General features: G+C 33.1%; 1 protein-coding gene across 4 annotated transcripts in view; it reads right to left on the bottom strand.

Annotated features, from left to right (window-relative positions):
* SEMA3A (semaphorin 3A) overlaps window positions 1–24,801 on the bottom strand; it is a 530,580-nt gene that overhangs the window by 322,268 nt on the left and 183,511 nt on the right. For 3 of the 4 annotated variants that reach the window (XM_063642072.1, XM_063642071.1, XM_055283378.2), the window contains one exon: window positions 13,566–13,655. The exons of the other annotated variant lie outside the window; for it this stretch is intronic. The gene's annotated coding sequence lies outside the window, so the exon portion shown is untranslated. The remainder of the gene's footprint in view (window positions 1–13,565; window positions 13,656–24,801) is intronic. 4 annotated transcript variants of the gene reach the window in all.

The raw sequence follows: 24,801 nt of genomic DNA, 5'->3' as shown, positions 1-24,801 counted from the left end.
TGGCATAGCTAGAATTCAACAAATGTTCGTCATTATTAAAGTGTGTTTTGATAGTGTTGAGATGTTTTCTTTTTCTTCTGTATCTTCATGGATATTTAAAAGAACAGAGAAATTGCTGTTTGTCTGCTACCCAGAAGCCATGCTGAAATGGAATTTCTTGATCGTCCATTTTAAATGCTATTTTCCATAATATTCAGAATCACCTGAGCCCTTAACCGCACCAACCTTGCACTGACAAAGATGATGTATATAGAAATTCCACCATCTGTGCGTATGTCACAGCATCATCCTTTTTGGAATAAATCCACAACTATTAATTAGCTCCACAGTAAATTCATGATTTTTAGTCACTGCTGGATCCTCAAAGCTGGTTTACAGTTAAAAAAAAAAATATTCCTAGTTTCCTAGTTGACTCCTTGTTGCACTTCCTTTTGTGGCTGTTATAAAATAATTTCATTCTCCTTGACCTTGCCAATAATTTATTCAACTTCCAGAACAGCTAACCTCCAAAAGCTTTGTAAAGAAACCCATTTTTTATGTTAGCAATTAAATTAGTATGTATTCTAAGCATCCTCATATTTTTTAGCAACATCATAATTTATTAAAATGTTTTTATCTTTACTGTTTCCCCCATTTATTAACAAACATAATTGTCTTTCCTATCCTAAAACATCTTCTAATTTGTGAAGTTTGTAAGCTTCTCTCATTCTAACAGCCTTCTCTAAGTCATTAGATAACATTAAGCCAGTGATTTCTAAAGAAAAAATATTTTCATTTCTATATAGTATCTATTAACAGCTGTGCTCTGTCACACTTTCCCTAAGAAAACTCCACCAAAACTAAACAAAAACTTCCATGATAAAATAAATTTTGGGGCCGGGCGCAGTGGCTTATGCCTGTAATCCCAGCACTTTGGGAGGCCAAGGCGGGTGGATGACTTTAGGGCAGGAGTTTGAAACCAGCCTGGCCAACATGGTGAAACCCCGTCTCTACATAAAAATTAGCCAGGTGTGGTGGCAGGCACCTGTAATCCCAGCTACTTGGGAGGCTGAGGCAGGAGAATCGCTTGAACCTGGAAGGCGGAGGTTGCAGTGAGCAGAGATCACACCGCTGCACTCTAGCCTGGGCAATAGAGTGAGACTCCATCTTAAAAAAAACATTTTTTTTTAAAGTAATGAAAAAAATTATCTAAATTTTATTTACAGAAAAATAAGCATTTTAACAGGTTAATATAAGTTGTTAATCTTTAAGAATTGTGTGTGTGTGTGTGTGTGTGTGTGTGGTGGGGCGGGGAGTTTAAAGGTTATGAACAGTAAGAGGAAGCTTGGCTTCCAAACTTACTAGAACACTTAAATCTCAGCACACCCAACATCATACCATTCTAGAAGCAGTATACCAATGAACACATACTAACCATTTCCAGAATGCATGGAAAGCAGATACATCAATACATGCATGTGTTAAACTATGGGTTGGAACTTCTAAAGTAATGTAGCAAGTCAAATGTCATCAAACCTACACTCATTTTTCTCCTCAATGTTTCTGTTCAACTATTACTGTTAATGTTACACATCATTAGGCTTAAAATCTGAGAAAAACACTCAAAATAATATTTGATTCTTTTCCAGTGCTCTAATTTACTAAGTGAAACATAAAGAGGACCAAAAAAATGCGTTATCAATGAAAATGGAATTACAGAAATAGAGATATTTTATGGAAGAATGTATAGAAGTTGGCAACCGATTGCATGTGGCAGAAAAAAAAGAGGCTATTAACAAAAATGACATAACAGAAACAAAGTATCAAACTAGCTGCTTATTAGATATATATGCCGGGTTTTTTTCCACATAATTCACATAGTAAGAGTGTTGTTAAACTAATAATAAATAAAATAATAAGAGACTTGGAATTTATTAGTTTAAAAGTAAACGCTATATATACCACTGATTCACTGGTCTTAGTTTAATTTTGCATATGGAAACATAACTTCTTAAATTCCAGTTACAAAGATTGTCAGAATTTTAAAAATGCCACTTTCTTTCATTGTGCAAACATACCTTGCATTTTTTAAGAATAAAAAAATTAAATTTATTCCTTAAATTTTTTTCGTGCATACTGGACAATCAATTATTTAAGATTTACGTGCTTTGGATATGTTGGTTCCAGAATTGCTGACAATGCTAGATTGGGGAGGCAATAAATGCTAAGTCGCATACAAAAGATTTGAATGAAGCTGCTATGGTTATTAACAACATGTCTGAAAATGACCTTTTAGATTTGTTTTTAAATTTAGATAGTTGTATGATACAAGGAAATCAGATGACTAATTTATATTTAATTTTATATTTAAAGGAAATTTGAGCATTTACATTCTCTTTTAAAGTAAATGCTATGTGTATCTGTCTCTGAGCAGGTCTTTGCTTCAAACTTTCGGCTGACACTAGTTGGTAAAAACAGCAAAGTGACTACCTACTAAAGGAATGTTCAATCTAATTCTCCTGACAGTCAAAGGATACGATTATCATTTTCTAAGTATCATATTATTTTTGTTCAATCACTATGATTCAGGAACAATCTTCAAAGTTGACTTTGAAATACTGAAACAAAGACAAAATAGGAAACACAGCCCTAAATCTGTCCTAGTTAACAGTATTACCATATAAGTTCATCAGAATCTCCTCCCTGAATTTTGGGGTGAGATCAGACAAGGCTAGGGAGATGGCCAAATGTAGAATGGTAAAATGCTTCGTCTCCTAGAACTCATCAAAATGAAAAGAAAACTTGACCTTCAGTTTCAGTGTCCCTTTCTGTAAAGAGTATTGAGCACTTTAAATAGCATACTGAATTCCAGTTAGGAATTGTGTCTTATGAACTGAATGATTTTTCTTTTCAAAGGTATTGATGACAAGGGTCATGAAGGAGGAGAATGTGCTTATTTTTTCAACTCACTGTCAAATCTCTTCCCCAGTTTTCTAGATTATGTTCCTTTTTTTGATTGATGGACCTATTAAATTTCTGGGAATAAAAGCCAAACACACACATCATACAGAGGTTTGCTTTAGGCACACAAATTCAAGTTCTGTTTAACACAGTGGGGTCACCAAACATCTAGTAAAGCCTTTGCCAATGTTTGTGTTTTCTTGCAATTAGATGAAAATCAAAGCCATGTGGACACCAACAGGGAAAACAGCAGGTCTCAATGTGTGTTTGGCAGTGCACATTCTCCACTTCTCTTGTATTCTTTTATTTTTTTTTGACAATGTAACCAAAGCTTTATTTTATTTTATTATTTGTGTTGTGGTGGTGGTGGTCTCAAACATTTTTCTCCCATTTTACTTATATTGTTTATCTACAGTTCCCAGGTGGCTTCAGAAAAGAAAATCAAACTTCTCTCTGTAATAAGTCTACTTCCCTTACTGTTTAAATACAGAAGACAATATAGCAGGTGCCTGAAAACCTGTGGGAAGACATTAAACAAAAGGCAAATATAAAGAATTTTTGACTTTATGCTCTACCAAAGGTTTTTCCAGGAAATGAAAGCAATACAGGCATAACAAAAGTATATAAGAAAAAAAATATGTGCACATATACACGCAAACATCCATGCGAAATTTAATTTTTAAAACATGCAGTTATGGCAGTAGGAATTAATAAATCCCTATTTATTTAATAGAAAACTTATTATATTTCTTTTTTAACTAAATATTACAATGTAAACGCTGGTGATGCCAACAATTGTGACTAATATAAATTCAAACATAAGAAATCTTTATTACTTTTAAATTTTCTCAGAGTTTCATTTAATGTTTTGTTTGTTTTACCTTTGGTTCTCATAAGGGAAGTTGAATATAAAGAAATAGTTGGCAAGGCTTGGTGGCTCATGCCTCTAATCCCAGCACTTTGGAAGACCTAAGTGGGTGGATCGCTTGAGCTCAGGAGACCAGCCTGGGCAACATAGTGAAACCTAGTCTCCAGAAAAAACACAAACATTAGTGGGCATGGTGGTGTGGACCCATAACCCAGCTACTGGGGAGGCTGAGGTGGGAAGATCACCTGAGTTGGGGCTGTCCAGGCTGCAGTGAGCCGTGATTGTGCAACTGCACTGTAGAGCCTGCGTAACAGAATCAGACCCCAACTCCAAAAAAAAAAAAAAAAAGAACAAGAAGAAAGAAATAAGAACTATTTCCTTTCCTTTGGTAACAAAAACATAGCCCTCAAATTCAATGTATAAACCGTAAGGATTAAAATTCCACTGAAGTCTTGACAGGTTCAATTTTGTTAAAAAATTTTAAAATTCACCTTCTCTTTCTATCTCAACTTTAAAAAATACTTATTAGTGGACTTTTTAATCTAAGGGAAGAAAAATTAAATCGATATGAGGCATCTCAATGTATCTGTAATGACTTTGATTTGATATTCATCCAAACTAAATTCTTTCATTCACATATTGAGTTCACATTGAATTTAGTGGCAGAAAGTGAAAGAATGTAGAACAGATCGAGAGCAATATAGATAAAGGAAGGAGTGGGCATAGAATTTCATTGTGAAATATGATGCCATCCTCTAAAAATTATTTCAAGAATTGCTGAAAATGTTGTATCTAAAATGGTAGACTTTGATAAACAATGAATATAAATATGAGTCTCTAGAAAAGAAAATAGTATTTAAAGCTCTCTGATTTATTGCCTTTAGTTTGATGGATTCATGTTTTATTAGATAATGATAGCTAATTATTTTTTGACAAAAATTATGTTAATACTTTATCTGATTCATCCTCAGAATGGCTCTTTAAAGATATAGGGCTCAGAATATGAGTAAAAGTTCAGAGAAATAGAAGACAAGGCAGCTGAATTCAAAGGTAGTTCACTTTCCCCACCAAAAAAAAAATCCCTTTCCATCCACGCCCTGATTCAGAGCTCTTATTCTTCAAGAATATGTTATATTGTTTTAGGACCTTAGCAAGGTTTTGTATGTTTCAACTTTTTAATTGCAAGGAACTATATTTGCATTATTTAAAAATGCCATAATCATGTATTTCCAAGGATCTAAATATTTGATGTCATTTATATCACCAATAATCTACATTTAATATTTAAAATAAATAATTTGTGTTGCATAGAATAATATGTAATGTTTAAAATCTATATTTATTTTTTATAACATGCACACAGAACAAGGAATTCCTTTATGTGTTTGACTCACTACATACCCACATTAATTAAATAATTCAATTTTTAAGAATGACTAACTCCAGCTACATACCAAGGACCATACTAGGTTCTGCTTCATATCATAGTCAGGCTATTTTTATCTCTTGATGAAAGTAAAAAATAAAGTTTGCATTACCTTAGTTTATTATTAACTAAACTTGTCACGTTCTCTTAATTTTTCATTCCAAATCATCTGAAGCCTAGAATCATAGCATTTTGGTTGTTTCAATATGAATTTTTCCAGCTTTATTGAGGTATAATTGACAAACAAAAGATGTATATATTGAAGATGTACAATGTAATTATAAAATAATTACCACAATCAAGGTAATTAACACATTCTTCAGCTTACCAAAAAACATCACTCCCATTTTTTTTGTTAATTTTTCCTTACTCTTTTTTTTTTTTGAGACGGAGTCTCGCTCTGTCGCCCAGGCTGGAGTGCAGTGGCGCAATCTCGGCTCACTGCAAGCTCCGCCTCCCGGGTTCACGCCATTCTCCTGCCTCAGCCTCTCCGAGTAGCTGGGACTACAGGCGCCCGCCACTACGCCCGGCTAATTTTTTGTATTTTTAGAAGAGACGGGGTTTCACCGTGGTCTCGATCTCCTGACCTCGTGATCCGCCCGCCTCGGCCTCCCAAAGTGCTGGGATTACAAGCGTGAGCCACCGCGCCCGGCCAATTTTTCCTTACTCTTAAGGCAATTAAAAAAATTTTTAGTGTATTCCATTTGCTTTGAATGTAAAGTATTTCTGTTTTTCAGTAATTCCAAAAGAGCATATATTTCAGAAGTCTTTCTAATTGGAAGAATGGATTGTGACAAACTGTAAACCTCAGTCACCAATCTAACAGATGATGTTACTTCTCAAATAATACAAATTTTCACTTTACTAAACTTCCATATCACTTGATTCAATTTGTTTAATTTTTTTCCCTATCTATATATTCCTTTACCTTGAAAAGTGGATAAAACTACTTTTTCAGATTTATGATTATGTGTATTACTTGGAGGAAAATGTATATGAAGTGAAATTAGCACCACCAGTATTCTGTTCAGTGTACCATTGTGTAGACCAGCCATGCCAAGCACTCAAAGGTTGTTTGTTTGCAACTGATTTGCCATAGTATCTGAAAACTCAGCATGTAATTTTGTGGTTTGCATTAGCAAGTTCTTATAAGACAATGAGAAGGAATATTTGACTAGTTAATTTTTAAACTCATAAAAATATACAAAAATAATAATAACAGGTTTCAATGCTGGGTTTAGAAAAATGGTAACAAAAGAGAAATTTTCCTTTTATATTCCAGTATCTCTCCGAGAATCATCACTGCACCACATGTAAATAAAATGTGAAGTCTAATTTTCCCATGCTTCAGGAAATAGATACTTCCATATTTATTGCTTAAAAATTTAACGAATCTTAAAATGTTTATATACGTAATCTTTCTTTTTTATTTTATATTTTTTGAGGCAGTGTCTCATTATATTGCCAAGGCTGGATTTGAACTCCTGGGCTCAGAGGATCTTTCTATGTCAGCTTCCCTAGTAGCTGGGGTTACAGGTGTGGCCCACCATGCCCAGCTAATCTTTAAACAAATTTAAAGTAGATTTTTCTAAAAAATATTGAATGTTTAAATGAATTAAATTTATGCTACCCAATTACACAAATAAGTGGCACCCATAAAGTAATTTACATCATTTTAAAATAGTCAGAACGTAAGATATTTAATCTATTCAATGCATTTTATAAATGAACACAATGAGGTCACAGAAGTTCAAAGACCATTTGGGAGGCCAAGGCGGATGGATCACTTGAGGTCAGGAGTTCAAGACCAGCCTGGCCAACATGGTGAAATCCCGTCTCTACTAAAAACATAGAAATTAGCCAGACCTGGAGGTGCACGCCTGTAGTCCCAGCTACTCGGGAGGCTGAGGAAGGAGAACTGCTTCAACCCGGGAGGTGGAGTTTGCAGTGAGCTGAGATTGCACCACTGCACTCTAGCCTGGGCAACAGAGCAAGACTCCATCAAAACAAACAAACAAACAAACAAAACAAAACAAACAAAAAAAACATGCCTGTCTGTGTGTTCTCTGAACTTGGCTTATATATTGTTTGGTAGGAATGTGAATTGATACAGCCATTTTAGAAAAGAGTATGAGGTTCCACTAAAAAACTGTATAATCCAGCAATCCCACTACTGGGTATATATCCAAAAGAAAGGAAATCAGTAAGCTAAAGAGCTTACACACTCCTCCCGTGTTTATTGGAGCACTATTTGCAATAGCCAAGAAATGGAAAAACCTATTTGTCCTTCCATAAATGAATGGATAAAGAAAATGTGGTATATACACATCCAGTGAAGTACTATTCGCTGTTAAAAAAAAATGTAATCTTTTCATTTGCAGTAACTTGGATGAGCCTGGAGGACATTATGTTAAGTGAAATAAGCCAGGCACAGAATGACAAATACTACATTTTCACTCATATGTGGGAGCTAAAAGAGGTGACCTCATAGAAGTAGAGAGTAGAATAGTGATTGCCAAACTGGAAAGGGTAGGTGGGAGGACAGGATAGGGAGTGGTTCATTAATGGGTACAAAACTACGATTAGATAGGAGCAATAGGTTCCTGTGTTCCATAGCACAGCACGGTGACCACAGTTAACAATAATTTACTGTATATTTCAAAATAGCTAGGAAAGAGGATTTTGACTGTTCCCAACATAAATGATAACTGTTTGAGGTGATGAATATGCCAATTGTCTTCATTTGATCACTGCACACGATATACAAGTATAAAAATACCATACTATAACCCATAAATATGTACAATTATTATCAATAAAAAATTAAAAATAAAGATAGATGCACAAACACAAAATAAATGCAATTAAAACCACAATGAGACACTACTTCACAAAAACTAGGATGGCAATAATAAAAAATATATAATGACAAATGTTAGCAAGGATATTGAGAACTTGGAACCCATGCATGTTGCTGGTGAGAATGTAAAATGATTTTAGCTGCTGTGGAAAACAGTGTGGCTGTTCCTCAAAAAGTTATACATAGTGTTACCATGTGATCTAGCAATTCCACTTGTAGATATGTACCAACGACAAATGAAAACATGTCCATGTAAAAACTTATACATGAATATTCATAGTACTACTCACAATATCCAAAAAGAAGAAAAAATCTAAATGGCCATTGATTGATAAGTGGTGTATAAATTGTGGCATATCCATTCAAAGGGATATTATTTGGCAATAAAGAGGAGTGAAGTAACGATACATGCTAAAATTGAATGAACTTTGAAAACATGCTAAGTGAAAAGTCACAAAAGAACATAAATTATATAATTTCATTGATATGTTGATAGGCAAATCGATACAGGCAAGAATTTGATTAGTGCTTGCTTAGGGTTAGAAGTGGGAGAGAATGGGGTGTAACAGCTAGTGGTTTCTTTTAGGGAAGACGAAAAAAATTCCATTATTAGATTGTGATGATAATTATACCACCTTGTAAATGTACACGGCATTGTATAATTAAAATTGGTGAATTTTATGGTATGTAAATTATACATCAATAAAGCTGTTTTTACAACCAAAAACCAAACCAAACCAACCAAACAAAAAAACTGTGTCCTTGGCTCATCTAGAATCCGAGGACCTCTTCTTTGATCTTAAATACCCTTGAAAAAGGGTTACCTTTTGTATTGCTTTCCATGTTATACTCTTTCCATTTTTAGATTTTACACATTTAAAAGTTTTTTTTTTCCTATTTATCTTAACGGTGTCTAAGGAGCCATAATATTCTGAGTACTAGCCAGGGGAATCCACACAGCTAAAGCTTCACCTTCCTTTCACATGACAGCCTTCAAATTGTCTCGTTTCCCAAATTCCTACAGCAACCCCCACAACTCCCATGGCATGGTAAGTCCTCTCACCAGAATAGGAGTTCTCATCTGAAGTAAGCCCTTTTAAAAATTAACTATTCATTTGAAATCTGAACATGCTTTTATGGAGTATTACATGGGTCTATTGCTACTGTTGTTTCATGTACTAAACTTCAAGTAAATGTTACCTCTACTGGACCACTTCATTCAGAGATGAACATTTAACTGTGGATTAGATGACTGTACCCTCTTGAAAAGATTTTACATGAGCAGATCGAGAAATAATTTGGAACAGAAAACCCTTTTCTTTGCCCCTAAAATCTTAAAGCATTATTTGTCTAATCATTGTATTGTATTTTTTTTACTTTGAAAAGGTCAGGTACCTAAATGAGAGCTAACATTTCTGATAAGATTGCTGATTAACTGTAAACCTATGTTGATATTCCATTAAAAACTGGACTGTAAAGAGTTAGATTGTATACCACATATTGTTCCTGCTGGTACCAAGGAATCAATCAAAAATTATTCTCAATAAACTCCTTTCTGTGTGTTATATTACCTTGGAATGTTGTTTGTAGCATCTCATTATTTATCGTATTATACTTAATGAACTATAAGATAAAAATTTTAGATAATAAATTTTTAGATAAATAATGTTTTAAGCAATATTACTTAGTATTTCTTTGTGTAAAGCGTAAAACAGAATTTATTATTTGCATGATATAGATTTGCATTTCAAATTACTTATCTGTTCTTAATATATTTTACCCATTATTCCAACATATAATATTTGCACATAGCCAGTACAGAAATCTTGGGATCATAAGACTAAGGATTATCAGTGGTGTATCTTACATTCAATTTTTATTTTAAATTTATTTTACTGAATTCCTTTTCCTTCTCCATTGCCAATTAATTTTCATGACCTATCAGAAAAACGTAAAAAATTATGTAATGCTGTCTCTTCCATTAAAAAATAATATCTTTCATAAAACATTGAACATTTCCATTTGGAAATTTGCATTACCATGTTCTTTCAAGTTACAAAGGCCGGTAGTATTATCCCCTAAAATTTTTAAAATAAGAAAGGGCCATCCAGAAACATAATAGAAGATGATTTTCTCCCCATAAGTTGTTTAGTCTTTATTACTAGGCTAACATTACTGACATCTGACACTGGCCATTCCTCAGTTCAAAAGTGAAAAGCTTCTTAGAAAGCAAAACCGCTCCTCCATTTTAATTCTCTAAAGGGTTTATTCCTTTGGGTAAAATAGTCATGTGGAGCACCTGTGGTGCAAGTGCCAAAGAAATATCAAGCAAAACCCAGCCACAGCTGTGCTGTAATCATTGAAGTGTGCCCAGTGCATAATGGCACATTAGGTAGGCATTGATCTCTGCCAGTTTACAAGGTCTCTTACAGAATTAGGCAGACTTTTTCACTGAAACCCATGGAGCAGAAATTGCTACTTCTAAGCTAATCCATTTTCAAATTACCAACCAATTGTGACTGATGACCTCACTACAAATCCGCTTATCTACCTCTAACCACTCAACAAGCAAGGGAGAATAAATCATTATTTTCCTCTATTTTCAAATCTTTACAAAAGAAAACTCTTCTTGCCATTCTTAATCACCTTCAATGCCACTGCAGCTGTGAAGATAAGCATGCTAAATGTTAAATGCTGCCTAATTGTCAGTGCTTATTTGTAAGGAAAATGAGAAGGTAGAATGTCTACTTACTATGGTACATGGTTTTATTAAGATTTAGTTTAAAAATTTCTGCTAAGCATTATTATTAATTTCATGTATTTATTAAAAATACTTTATTCAGAATTGAGTGATATTGAATACTTGACTAAAAAAAAAACTATTACCACATTATGCAACCATTTCTTGGTGTAAACTCTGGGTCTAGTTTAATCACCTGAGTAGATAAAACTCAAAACATGTAAGAGAAGAGCCTTTATTCTGAAAATAGAAGCAATCCTCAATACTTAAGTTAACTGAAGCTAGTATTATGTAAAAATCTGTAGGAGGTAGAAAATGCACAAATTGGGATTGGCCAAAACCTATTCCTAAACTCTTCCCAACAAACTTTACCACAGAGGGTAACATTAGTGACATTATGGTCCACAAAACTTGATAGTTTCAAGAATGTGTAAAGAAGGAATGTAATAAAGTGATGCTGACTTGCATTTCTATTAGAAATTATATTTCATTTTACATTTCAAAGGCCTTAGGACATATTTTAAATCAATATTTTAACATATATTTTATAGGTTATTTATGTTGTGAAAAACATATTGCCCTACTCTCTGAAAGTTTTTCATGTTGACTATGTAGATGAGGCCTAAATGGTAAATATATTAATGTATGTATAAGAAATTAATTTACATGTTTATTGCATTACATTATATAGAAGTAGAAATTTAAAAACAATTCTAGCAAAATTGTAGAATTTCTGTTTACAAATTCATTGGACAAAGCACTAGCTATAAAAACTTAATTTTTGCAGGGTGATGGATAAGGAAGAAAAATAATTATTTCTATGTCTATACCTAAAGCACATTTTTAAAAATGTTTCTAACTTGAACATAATTAAAATTCAAAGATCTGTACCAACCATTGCTGTGACGCATCAGCCTAGCTGTTTTATCTGTACTCTATGCCATGGACTGACATAATTACCTATTCAGAGCCAGTTAGCAACACTTTGTTTTGTTGAAAGAATAGCTTCTCAATGGAGTTGGAATTGCTTTCTCATATTTGCCTTTTGATTGATATAACTATGTCAGAGTTTCTTTCTGAACATGAGTCAATAATTTTTTTTGTATTTGGCATGTAGACTAGGGCAAGTCATTTGTACAGCAAGACAATATTATCTACTCCAACCTACCTACTAACAGACATGGGAAATGGTATCAAATTAATTTTCAGATGCAAAAATATAACAATTATATATTTTGTTAAAAATCTTAATTTTAAAAACAACATTAAATTCTTAACTATCTATACTAGTGGATGGGGAGAAGTCACAGTTCCATAAATTATAAACACTAGTAATACAAAAATATTTCAAGTTCATTCCTCTCATTATTTTACAGCCTTTCTTTATGTTTTTGTCACAATTAATATTTTCAAGCAAAATCTTAATAGGTTTCCCTAAATTAGCCAAAATATAAGAATCTGTGTAAGGGGAAAAATTAACAACAATCCATATATGAACTTCATTTCTTATGCTACAGGTTTCCAAGGTTAACAACAGCCTTTTCCATATCCTTCTTCACATAGATGAAAAGATGTATACTTATATATCACACACAATGAGTTTGTTTAAAAAACACTATTTCAGTGTCACAATAAAAACACTGTTTAGCAAAAATGGCTTTTTCACAAAACATGTCAAAAGAAAGCCTCCAGTCAAATGTATGGATCTGACAAACACTTTTAATCAAGGTAAAATATTCAATAATATGGATCAAAACCACATACCTAACTTTTCCCCAATGATGAACATTTTGTATATTTTTGGAGGGTTTTTTACTTCTCTCCTTGTTTATTTGTCTTGCTAGTTAGTTATTATTTTATTAAGATTATACATGTTTATCTTAGTAGATATTCCTTTTCATGAATTAATAGCAATTTTGGATTTTTACAAGCCATGAGCATCCCTACTTCCTGGCACCATAGGAAAAACTGATTGGCTTCCCCACTTTTAATTTTCACTGACCTGAAGGAAGGAAAACAGCATCTCATTACTGCTGTAGTTGGCAGTTTCCTATAAGTAAGCTTTAGAACCTTTCATATGTTTGCTGCATATTTTAGCCTGGTTTGCGATAATCCCTTATTTATATAATTTGCCCAGTTTTATATTAGGTTATTTCTCCATATTTATCACCATAATAAAATAAATTAAATTCCTATATTCTTCTCATGGGAGTTACATGAAGGCTAAATGAAGACTGAGAAGTGGGCACTCTGCCATTTTAGCACTTAACATATTTCATTGAAAATTTTACAATATTGCTCTCATGATGGCATATTTTGATTGTAGGACATATATTTTTACTCCTCTTTTGCTCCAGTAATTTATAATAATATTTGTAATCCTCTAAATGTTCAGAAAATAAAGGTTGAACTGGTAAAATGGTGAGAATACTTCTTCAATCAAACTGTCAGATACTTTGATCAAGCTGTGAGTGAAGGAATCACATCCCATACATATGTGTCCCCCCACAGGAAGTTGTTGAGAAAATACTTCTGAGTTAATTGTAATTGGTTGCTCAATCTTGAAATCTTTTTCCTAACCTTCCCAATTCCTCCCTGGAGGTAACAATAGGTCAGCTTCAAGTTTAAATCTGTGAGTGGAGAATGCTGGGGGCCCTTCTTTCCTGCTGCTCTCTGTAGAACCTTTATATAGCAAAAAGTTTTTAATGTTAATTTTTCTTAGTTTCCTTACTTTTAGTATTATGTTCATTCCATCCAAACTTGGCAATTGAAGACTGTGTGGAATTTCAACTAACACATCTCAGATGTGCATGATCTCAGCCTGTGGGATATAAAAGGATTTGATTTAGAAGGTACCTCTGTCCAACTTTGTAGTCTAGACTAGCAATTGGTCTAGAATATTTCTGTAAGACAATGGTCTCTTGGTTCAAAATAGACATTAATCAAAATGCTGACAGTATCATTTTGTTGTTAAATGAGTGACATTAGATTCATTTTTTTTTTTTTTTTGGATATCCTTGCATTAAGCCAACCAGGCTGTAGAGGTAAAGATTTCCATCATTCACAAAATGTGAATGTTGCAATTTATCTTTTGCTTGGGGCAAAATTTTTCAAAAGAATACATTTTTAAATTTGGAAAATATCTGAAATGAAATCCACATGTTTGCAGTCAGAAAACTGTCTTCGTAGGTCTCAAAATTAGGTTTCCATAACTAGACTTTCTATCGACTGTGTGATTTGGGACAAAGCAGCCTGCCTTTATTTTCTCAATTCTTTCGTCCTTATACTTAAATAAATTATGCAGAACAACCTATAAAATCTATTCCAAGTCTAATTTTGTTGTCTTTGGTTTAAAAAAGAAGCAACTAATAAGTTAACAAATTTGTAACTATGCCCTCTAATATTCAAGCCAAAGTTTAAAAAATGATTTTTTTTTTCAACTACATTTTGTGCCTCTTCTTGGTGGCACTTTACTCTCAGTTATAATAAAATACTTTCATTATGATTCTGAAAATAAATAAACCAATATATTGAGGGTAATGATTGTAAAAGCTTTTGATAACATATTACCATGTCTGGATTTGGTAACTCAAGTTATATCTATACATCCACAATTCAAAGCCACTTAATAATACACTACTCATATTGGGTTAGAAGCAGCAAGAAATCATGAAAATGATTCAGCAAAATACATCATATTTAGATGCAAGCTTATTTAATCACACAATCAAGTTACTAATTGAGCAACTACAAGAGATAAAACAGTACATAGAGAATTAAAATTCTTGATTTAAGAGAAAAATGTAATATATAGAAGACCTGTCTTAAGAAACAAGTATACTCCCACTTCAGCTACTCGAGTAGCTGGGATTACTATAAAATATGAACGTATTTTTTTTTTTGTGGTGGTGCCATTTAGCTAAGATATGAAGGTTTGTATAGCGTTAGCTAGATTAGAGGATGAGATTAAAATTAGGCATTTTGACAGACCAATCATATGATGTAATTCTATCAAAATTGCCACTTCACATGTGTACCCTCTTTGTAATCATAAATTTGAGCAACACACTTATCTACTAGTTTAGAAATTACATGAGATTCATGGTAAGAGGTGGAAGGATGTTTGTTTTACATATTATCCAGTAATAAAAATTTAAATTCCTCATTCCATCAGGTCTCATTGCTTTCTTGAATGAAGCTGTAGCAGAGTGGCAAGCCTAGGTAGCAAGTTAGAGTAGTGTTGCTTTAGAGGGGCTTCTTTACCATTTAAAAAAGAAATTTGGGATGTTATTTAAATTTATTGTAAAACTGCAATTGATTTTTTTCTAATGGTATAAACAACTAGAATCTAGATGTCCTGAAACATTTTTATGATTGCATATGCTTTTATTTTACTCATCTTTGTACCTCCATACTCTTTGTGATAGCTTTTAAACCAATATCCAAGGGAAATTTCATATTGTGAGTAGCAAATTCTACAAGATGTTAAGGCAACAATCTTTTTAAATGTCATTAGTATTTTATAAAAAAAATGTTTTTATGGCAAAATTCCAATCAAAATGTCACACATTGATGAAATGATATTTAAAAGTTGAAAACCACTTCAAATTATGTCAATTTTGTCATAGTATTCAGTAAGATGGCTTTCTAAAAACAGTTTGATATTCTTTTCTGAGATTTATTTTTATTTTTATTTTTGGGATGGAGTTTCGATCTTGTTGCCCAGGCTGGAGTACAATGGCACGATCTCAGCTCACTGCAACCTCCGCCTCCCAGGTTCAAGCGATTCTCCTGCCTCAGCCCGCTGAGTAGCTGGGATTACAGGCATGCGCCACCATGCCTGGCTAACTTTGTATTTTTAGTAGAGACGGAGTTTCACTATGTTGGTCAGGCTGGTCTTGAACTCCTGACCTCAGGTGATCTGCCAGCCTCGGCCTCCCAAAGTGCTGGGATTACAGGTGTGAGCCACCGTGCCCAGCTGAGTTTTTAATCACACTTGGTAAAGCAGTACTTAAAATATAGACAGTTCAGTAATTTTATCTGAACTTCTCTGATCTTCTGATTGAAAAATAATTCCATAATTTGATCTTAATTTTTTTGACTTCACAATTTTAGAAACCAAACAGAATTGTCCTAACGAAGAAAGCTTAAGGGCACTTACAAACACATATTTAGAATAAAATGAGATAAAATTCCCTAAAACTTTGAGGGTCTACTTTTCAACTCTTGTAGTATAGATGAAAATAAATTGTTCCAGAATACCAGTCAAAATAACTAATCTACATAGATCTTTGTGCAATGATCTACAAGTCTCAATTTTGTTAATATCCTATTGCTCTATAATTATTTCTTTACCTTTGTTATTATAAGTTCTAGCTAACTGTTGGTTACATTTCCACTAAGGAAGAGGGAGTGGGACAGTTTTCAGAGCAACTGTCTCAGACCTCAGGCAAATTCCCAGTGACTGTGGGTAGCACTCCTAGACATAAATTGTTGCAAAGTCCAGTTGTAGCTCAACAGGGATATAGTTTTAATGAAACCCAGATGAGCTGCAACTGTATTTCAGTCTATACTCCCACTTCAGCTCTAGTCAATTACCTATGGTAATAGGAGGACAGAAATAACATGAGTAATGAAATCTGCAGATAATCCCAAAGCATCATTTTAGCCAATAATTCCCAAACTCTCCTGTATTAAACCTCTTACTAAAACTTCTTAGCATGTATTAAAATGGACAGATGTGAATCTTTGTCTCTTCCTGTGGTAAAGATGTCAATAAGTTATAAAATGATCCTAAAAATATGGCCATAAAGGAGGGAGAACTGATTGATCACTGGTACTGTAGATATTTATTTTTGAGAAACTCAGGAAATTATTTCTTCTGCCTATCAAACCTATGGAAACATATTGCCATCATTGATAATAACATTTGAGTTAAATAAACCTATGAAAATTATGTAATTATTTATTAAGAACATAATATGAATTCTAATGAAACCAGACAGATTAAGCACAAAAGTCAATCTCCCCTCCCATTCTTTACCCCAGGAAAGGCATAGTAGAGAATTAAAACAAATAAACAAACAAATACATTCATCCATTAAGACAAGGAGGAAAGATGAAAGTGACCACCTCAACATAAGATTTCAAGGAACTGGGGGAATAATGGATTCACATAAAGTTTATTAATTTAGCAAATGGGAGTTAGAGACCTCTCAGGATAAGCAAGCCCATCCACTCTAAGGAAACTGGGAGATAATCAGCACTAACGGCATACTCTACCAGAAGAAGAGATGAGGAGGCAACAGTTCCCTATACCTTGTTCCAAAAATATCAGTAATCAGCAGCTATTTCTCCTTTGCCAACTATTGAAGAAACTGAAAAGCACTGAAGAACTTTCTACATATTATCTGTGATGGTTAATATTGAGGGTTAATTTGATTGGCTTAAAGAATGCAAAGTATTATTCCTGGGTGTTTCTGTGAGGGTGTTGCCAAAGGAGATTAACATTTGAGTCAGTGGACTGGGAAAAGCAGACTCATCCTCAACCTGGGTGGGCACCATCCAGTAAGCTGCCAACAAAACTAGAATAAAGCAGGCAGGAGACGATGGAAGAGCAGACTTGGTGAGTCTTCCGGCCTTGATCTTTCTAATGGGCTAGATGTTTCCTGCCCTTGAACATCAGACTCCAAGTTCTTCAGCTTTTGGACTCTTGGACTTACTCAGTGGTTTGCCAGGGGCTCTTGGGCATTCAGCTACAGACTGAAGGCTGCACTGTCGGCTTCCCTACTTTTGAGGTTTTGGAACTCAAACTAATCCACCACTGGCTTCCTTGCTTCTTAACTTGCAGAACTTGCAGACAGCCTATTGTGGGGCTTTACCTTGTGATCCTGTGAGTCAATTCTTTTTAATAAACTCTCTTTCATAAAGATATAAAACAGCATATATATATCTATATATCTCCTACTAGTTCTGTCCCTCTAGAGAGCCCTGTCTAATCATTTGGTAGTCCAGAGTAAAAAGACAGATGCACTTATTGGTCAATATAAACAGCAGTCTAATAATCCACAAAACACCCTCTAACTTCTTCCATACCCAGTCTAACTCCCACCCAACAGAGTACTTTCAAAAATGGCTTGATTTCTCACTTATAAATACCAATGGACAGCTTAGAATTACTTGACCATGAGGAAAGCTGATAATATAAATAATGAACAAAACCCTCCAAAATCTCTAATATAAAGAGAACTTGGAGGAAATAATGAGGAACGTGAAGACCATGTCAAATCAAAACTATAAATGATATTATCTAGCAGTAAGAAAATACATTTAATCTATTAAAAACAAACAAGCAAACAAATCACAATTGTAATCCCAGCACTTTGGGAGGCCGAGGGGGGTGGATCACCCGAGGTCAGGAGTTTGAGACCAGCCTGGCCAACATGGTGAAACCTCGTCTCTACTAAAAACACAAAAAAATTAACCCGGCATGGTGGCTCATGCCTGTAATCCCAGCTACTTGGCAGGCTGAGGCAGGAGAATTGCTTGAACTAGGGAGGCAGAGGTTGCGGTGAGCCAAGATCATGACATTGCACTCCAGCCTGGGCGACAAGAGCGAGACTCCTCAGTCACAATAAAAAAAGAAAGAAAGAAAAAGAAACTTACGAATTAAAACTATGATAACTGAAATAAGAAGTTTAGTAGAAGTGTTGGAAGATAAAGCCAAGAAAAGTTTTCATAAAGGAGAAAATAAAATAGAAAAAAATAAAATTAGTGGATCAATTAAAGAAGTCAAATATCATATTTTTAGGACCAACAGACTAGAGGGAAGAATATATATGCATATATTTCATATATATATACATTTCATACACATCTTGATGTAAACACACAGAAAATTTCCCATAACTGAAGGGAATGAGTTTTCAGGTGGAAAGCGTGTACTGAATCCTTAGTATAATGAAAATAAAATAAAGCAAATCCCAAAAGGCATAACATAATTACACTTGAAAATATCAGTGATAAAAATAAAATCCTAAAAGCTTTTTATTTTGGTAGGGGCTACATGTTACAAAGAAACAGAAATCAGAATATATTAAATGTTCAACAGCAGTATTACACATATGAATTAAAATGAAGACACAAATAATAAGCATGAGAATGCTGGAATGACTATATGAATGGCAGCTAAAATAGACATAAAAGCAAAAACATTATCAAATACAAAAATAAAAGGCAGATGATAACAATAGTCGATTTATAAGTCTAAAAAAGAATTACATAGTACAAAAACTACTTGACTGAATTGAAGGAAGAGAAGGAACATTGCATAGTTATTAAAAGAGATTTTATTTAAAAAAAAGAACCAAAAATATTAATGAAATCTTGGTGCATCTAAATAATGCTTTGAAGCATCTTAACCTAATTGATATTTTTAGAGGATATAGTCATTAACTGAAAAGTACACAATGTGAGTGGACCAGTCACTTAGTTCAACATATTCTGGGCCTTAAAACAACTCTGAATAGATTTAAATTAATTCTATCAGAGTATGTTCTCTGACCATAGATTTAGAAATTAATAGTAAAAATATATCCAGAGAAACATTATTTTATGGATTAAAAAAATTCAATAAAAATTTCAGGAGATGTTTTTCCTGCAGGGGAGGGGAGTTAAATGGATCAAAAACAGATTATAAACTTTGAAAACTACAAGAATAAAACTCTTAGAAGAAAACATCAGAGAAAATTTTTTAACCTTGGGGTAAGCAAAGGCTTCTTAGATAGTACTCAATAGCACAAGCGAAAAAATAAGAAGAAAAACATATTGTACTTCATCAATAATAAAATTTTTGCTTTTCAAAAGAAGCTGAAAAAGAAAATCATAGAATGGTAGAAAATATTCACAAAACACACACACACATGCATGTATCAAAGAATTTGTCTTCAGAGGACATAAAGTGCTCCTATAATTCAATAATAATAATAAGGCCAGAAAGCCAATGAAAAAGATGAGCAAAAGTTTCGAATAGGTACTTAAGGAAAGAAGACATGTAGATGGTAAATACACAAATTAAAATATGCACAATATCATCAGTTATCAGACATATGCAAATTAAAGACCTATTCGGATACCACCACATACACATTAAAGATTCATAACATGAAGTTTTGCTAGGATGTAGAGCAGGGGTCAGCAATTTTTTTGTTTTAAGGGCTGAATAGTAAATATCCGATGCTTTGAAGGTCATAAGGTCTCTTTCACAATTACTCAATTCTGCCTATGAAAGCAGCTCGTTCATAAACGAATGTGCCTGTGTTCCCATATACTTCTATTCACAAATAAACCCGAATTTGGCTTAAGTACTATAGTTTGCAGAGCCCTGATGCGGACTGACAGGAACTCTCACATGCTGCTCAGGGAAATGTCAAATGGTACAACCGTTTTGGAAAACTGTCATTTCTTCAAAGTTAAACATACACCTACCAAATGTCCCTGATTTTCCAATCCATGTATTTTTCAAACTAAATGAAAACACATATTCGTACAAAGACTTGTATACAAATACTCATAGGAAAGCAATTCACAAAGGACAAAAGATGGAAACAACTATATATCCATCAAGTGAATGAATAACCAAATGTAGTATATCCATATAGTATATCCATTCAATGGACTACCATTCAGTAATAAAAAAATCAACTACTAATACACATAAGTCATAGATAAATGTATAAATTATTTGCTAAGTGAAAAAGTATACACTTACATTTATATACTTATTTATATGAAATACAAATTAATGCATAGTGTCAAAAAAGGAAAGAGGAAGAATTTTTCCTGGGTGATAAAAATATTCTAGATTTTGCTTGTGATAATGGTTTAAAGGATATACACTTCATTAAAACCCAAGAAATCTGAGCCTGTTAAAATAGACGAAGTTTGTTTCATCTAAATTATTCCTCAATACAGTTAATGAAGAAAAATAAATGTGTAGAGAGGACTCCGCCAAAACATTTTTACATGCCTTAAGGAGTTTTATGCAGAGTGTTTTGCCTTTCATACATGTATCAACAAATATTTAGCTAGCCATAAAATCCCCTTCCCCAAACAGAGTGGTTCTCTGAAGTGCTATATTAGATGTGTATTTTAAAAATTACTCAATCTTCCTTGCTCCTTTAATTTTACTCATTGACAGACTTTTATTGGTAGAACAGGGGGTCACACATTTGTTTTGTTCACAAAAACAAAAATTGCTGCTTATGACAATGATAATGAATAATGGAAATAATGGAAACTATCAAAAGATTCCCAAAATAAATGAAAAAGGAAGTTTAGTAAAAGGACTATCTTGAGAGCCAGATCTTACTACATAAGGGAAACAAATGTGGAATTAGAGTTGGGGTTTGGGGATCTTGGTTTCCGTAATTTGTATTCATCTTTGCCCCAATTTCTTAATGTAAACACTGAGATGATTTTTCTAAGTTCCTTCTGGCTCAGAAATTCTGTAGACCTAAAAACATTTAGTACAGATTATCAAAGAAAAAGAAAAAGAGAAGAAGAGTTTGAGGAAAGAAGAACTAATTAGCCAGCAAAATAAATAAATAAACAATGACTTGTGCTAACATGCAATGAAGTTTTTCAAAGAGGTGGGTGACATTCCACACCTACTCATAGCCATGCCAATCCCCACCCTCACTGGGTGCAGAGGAGGTTAGGCATGTATGCTAGATTCTCTCAGGGGCAAAACCAAGCCTCTAAGCACTCTTTATGACCCTGTGGGCACTGACACTTGAGTCAAGGCCGTGAGGTAAGAGCTTGCTACTTGACCAGGTCACTAAGGTTGCTTGTTACTAAAACTAAATGTGAACTCAATTGCAGCATAATTTTCTTAGTATGCCCAAGCCATCTCTTTTTTTAAAAAAATGTCTAGGAATTTTTAAATAGGGAAAACATGTTCTAGTTCCTTCAAACATCTTGTAAGTGGTTAGAAAACAGACTGAGATATAAATATGGTATAAGCTAAGACAACTTATTTGAAAATCAAAATTAAGTAACAATTAGTAACAGCTAAAATAATAGGTGAACATATTGACTATTCATTTGAAAAAAAAAGGTATTAATTTGTTAAATACAAATAGTCCTCGACCTGGCACTGGTTCAATTTAAAAATTTTTCGACTTCACAATGATGCAGAAGTGATAGACATTCAATAGAAAATGTACTTGGAATACCCATGCAACCATTCTGTTTTTCACTTTCAGTACAATATTCAATAAATTACATGAGATATTCAACATTGTATTATAAAATAGCTTTTGTGTTAGATAATTTTGTCTGACTTCAGGCTAATATAAGTGTCTGAGCATATTTAATGTAGTTTAGGCTGTGCTGCCATGTTTGGCAGGTTAGCTGTATTAAATGCGTTTTCAACTTACTATATTTTCAATTATGTGTGGGTTTATCAGAATGTAACCCCATTGTAAGTTTGGGAGCATCCATCCTAACATTTTCTAGAGAATTTCAAATGCTCTTAATGGTTCTGTTTTAACTCTATTCACTGGCCATATTTCTATACCAAAGGTTCTTGTTCTTTCTTTCACTCACTCACTGAAGTAATATTGTCTGTCCCTTTAAACTGGTGGGTGGAGGCAGGCATAAGGAAGAAAAAAATTGGGGTTCATAAAGCATTCAAAAGAAGCTCCTCATGGATGAAGGTGTTTAAAAACCAGAAACATGGGCAGAAATGCTTTAATTTACAAAATAGATGTATTTCTGAAAAATGTGTGAAGTAAACATTCAATTATATAATATATTGAAGCAGAAAGCTCTGAAGTATAGTGGGAGAAGGCACAGAATCAGAAGTCATGTTCTAGTTTCTAATACTGGCTCTGCTTCATTAGCCTCATCCAAGTCACTTATTCTCTCTGAACCTGTTTCCTCATCCAAAACATATGGGTAATTTTCTATCTGCTCCAAGTACTTCACCAGATTATGAGGATCGATCAATCAATAATACAATTTTTGAAAAGTGTTATAATAAATAATTACTTGCCAAATAAAGAATGCTTTTCAAAAAAAGAAGAAAAATATTTTTCACTTCAAAAAGCTTACAATCTTAAAAAGAAAAATAAGACTTTTACTCAAACAATCATTAAAAAAGTAGAATGCTTTTACAAATAAGATGAATATAGTTTCAAAACTAATCACAGAAAAGAAAAACTATTCCAAAATTCAATTTATAAAATATTTCAAAATATTTAGATAAGTTAAACAAATAAAATTAAGTACTGCTGGCACTAATGTATCAATGAGAAAATGAAATAAGGTAGAATAATTTTCTCAAAGTCAAATAGTGATACAGCTTGGAATTCCGGTACTATCTGAGTCTATAGTGCAATTTCATATGCGATCATCTCCCTACAAACCAGATCAAACTTATTCAATGATCATATAAAAATAAACGCATTTAAACTTAAAATAGCAAATTATATACTACTGTTGATCTTAGCATTCTGGTTTTTATCTATTTCCTTGTTATCCACATATTTTCAACTTCACTTTTAGCTAATGTGGAATTTTATTTACTTTCTACTTTTTAAATAAATGCTTGAAATCTTTATTATGAGATTGCTAGTAAGGCATTTGTATATATTTAATCTAGAATTTGTTTAGAATCAAACATATATGGAGCCATGTTGAGGGAATAGTCAACAATGGCAGAGCTATTCTCAGATTTGGGAGAGGAAATAAATGTATCATGGATCCTGCTATGTAGGCATTGCTTAAGCAAATAAGTTATTTACTGACAGAATTAGACAAGAAAAATATATTGTCTATGCTTTTAAATAATTATTTATATCAGCTATTTCAAAACTCATTTGATATGTTAACCATTCTTTTTCAGGTTACTTCCAGTAAAAAAAAAAAAAAAAAAAAGCAAAAAGAATAGATAAAATGAAGGTCTGATAGCCCCCAATTTGAGATGACCAGATATTTTCCAACCAATTGATATTTATGTATCCTAGCTTATATGTGTGTTACCCAAAACTTAGAATCATAAATTAAGTTCCGCACATAGTTCTATTAGATGCAATATCTGGAAGTAAAATTTCATCAGGTTTTAGTCATATTTGCTAAATATTTTATGAATTTTCATTGGTTGACTTCTATCCACGATCCTGTTTCAATTCAATGTGTATATTGTCAATTGCATTCAGTGATTTAAGACTCATCCATATGAGCTCTTGATGTTTTTCTAAATTAATTTTTAAGAACTGGCTTGATTCCAAATAAACATTAAAAGACAATGGTGGTAATGACAGCGACACCAGCTCTATGTATAACTTTGGCCTTTATAAATTTGAAACAGATTTTAATTAGTACCCAGGAAATTCGTCTCATGAATCTTGCCTCCTTTACTGGTGAACTTGGAAGCAATTGTAACTGAAGGAGCAGAGGTTTATTATTTACTGAAAAAGGAAGCAAGTGTTTAGTCTTTGTGTGTATGATGCACTCATGAAAAATAACATCCAGGAAATTAGTATTATGGAAGTCTGAAAATTATTCTAGCCAAATAATGAATATATACACATACATATTAATTCATATATGTATATATACACATATTAATTTATATATACATGTGTGTATATATGTATGCATAAATGTACATGTATGTATTAGAGAAGTGGCACTACAAGTCATTTTTGAGGTTTTTAGTGCTCTACCAATTCTAAAGATATGAGGTATATTCCCCATAAAAGAATCAAATATCCATACCAACTTGATATGAGCTCTAACAATTTCAACATACTTCTTAAATCAGTAAATTTTTGCCTTATATGATAAAATATATAGCATTATATATTTTTCATAAATTTTTTACTTTTATTGGTACTAATATGAATAACCTAGAGAAAAATGTATTTGTTCACATTAAATGGGTATAATCATCCAGTTAAATC

The sequence above is a fragment of the Symphalangus syndactylus genome, chromosome 6, assembly GCF_028878055.3.
Source record: "Symphalangus syndactylus isolate Jambi chromosome 6, NHGRI_mSymSyn1-v2.1_pri, whole genome shotgun sequence".
In the NCBI taxonomy this organism is placed as follows: Eukaryota; Metazoa; Chordata; class Mammalia; order Primates; family Hylobatidae; genus Symphalangus; species Symphalangus syndactylus.
The sequence above is the reverse complement of the archived record's forward strand: the minus strand, read 5'-3'. Positions and strand labels throughout refer to the sequence as shown.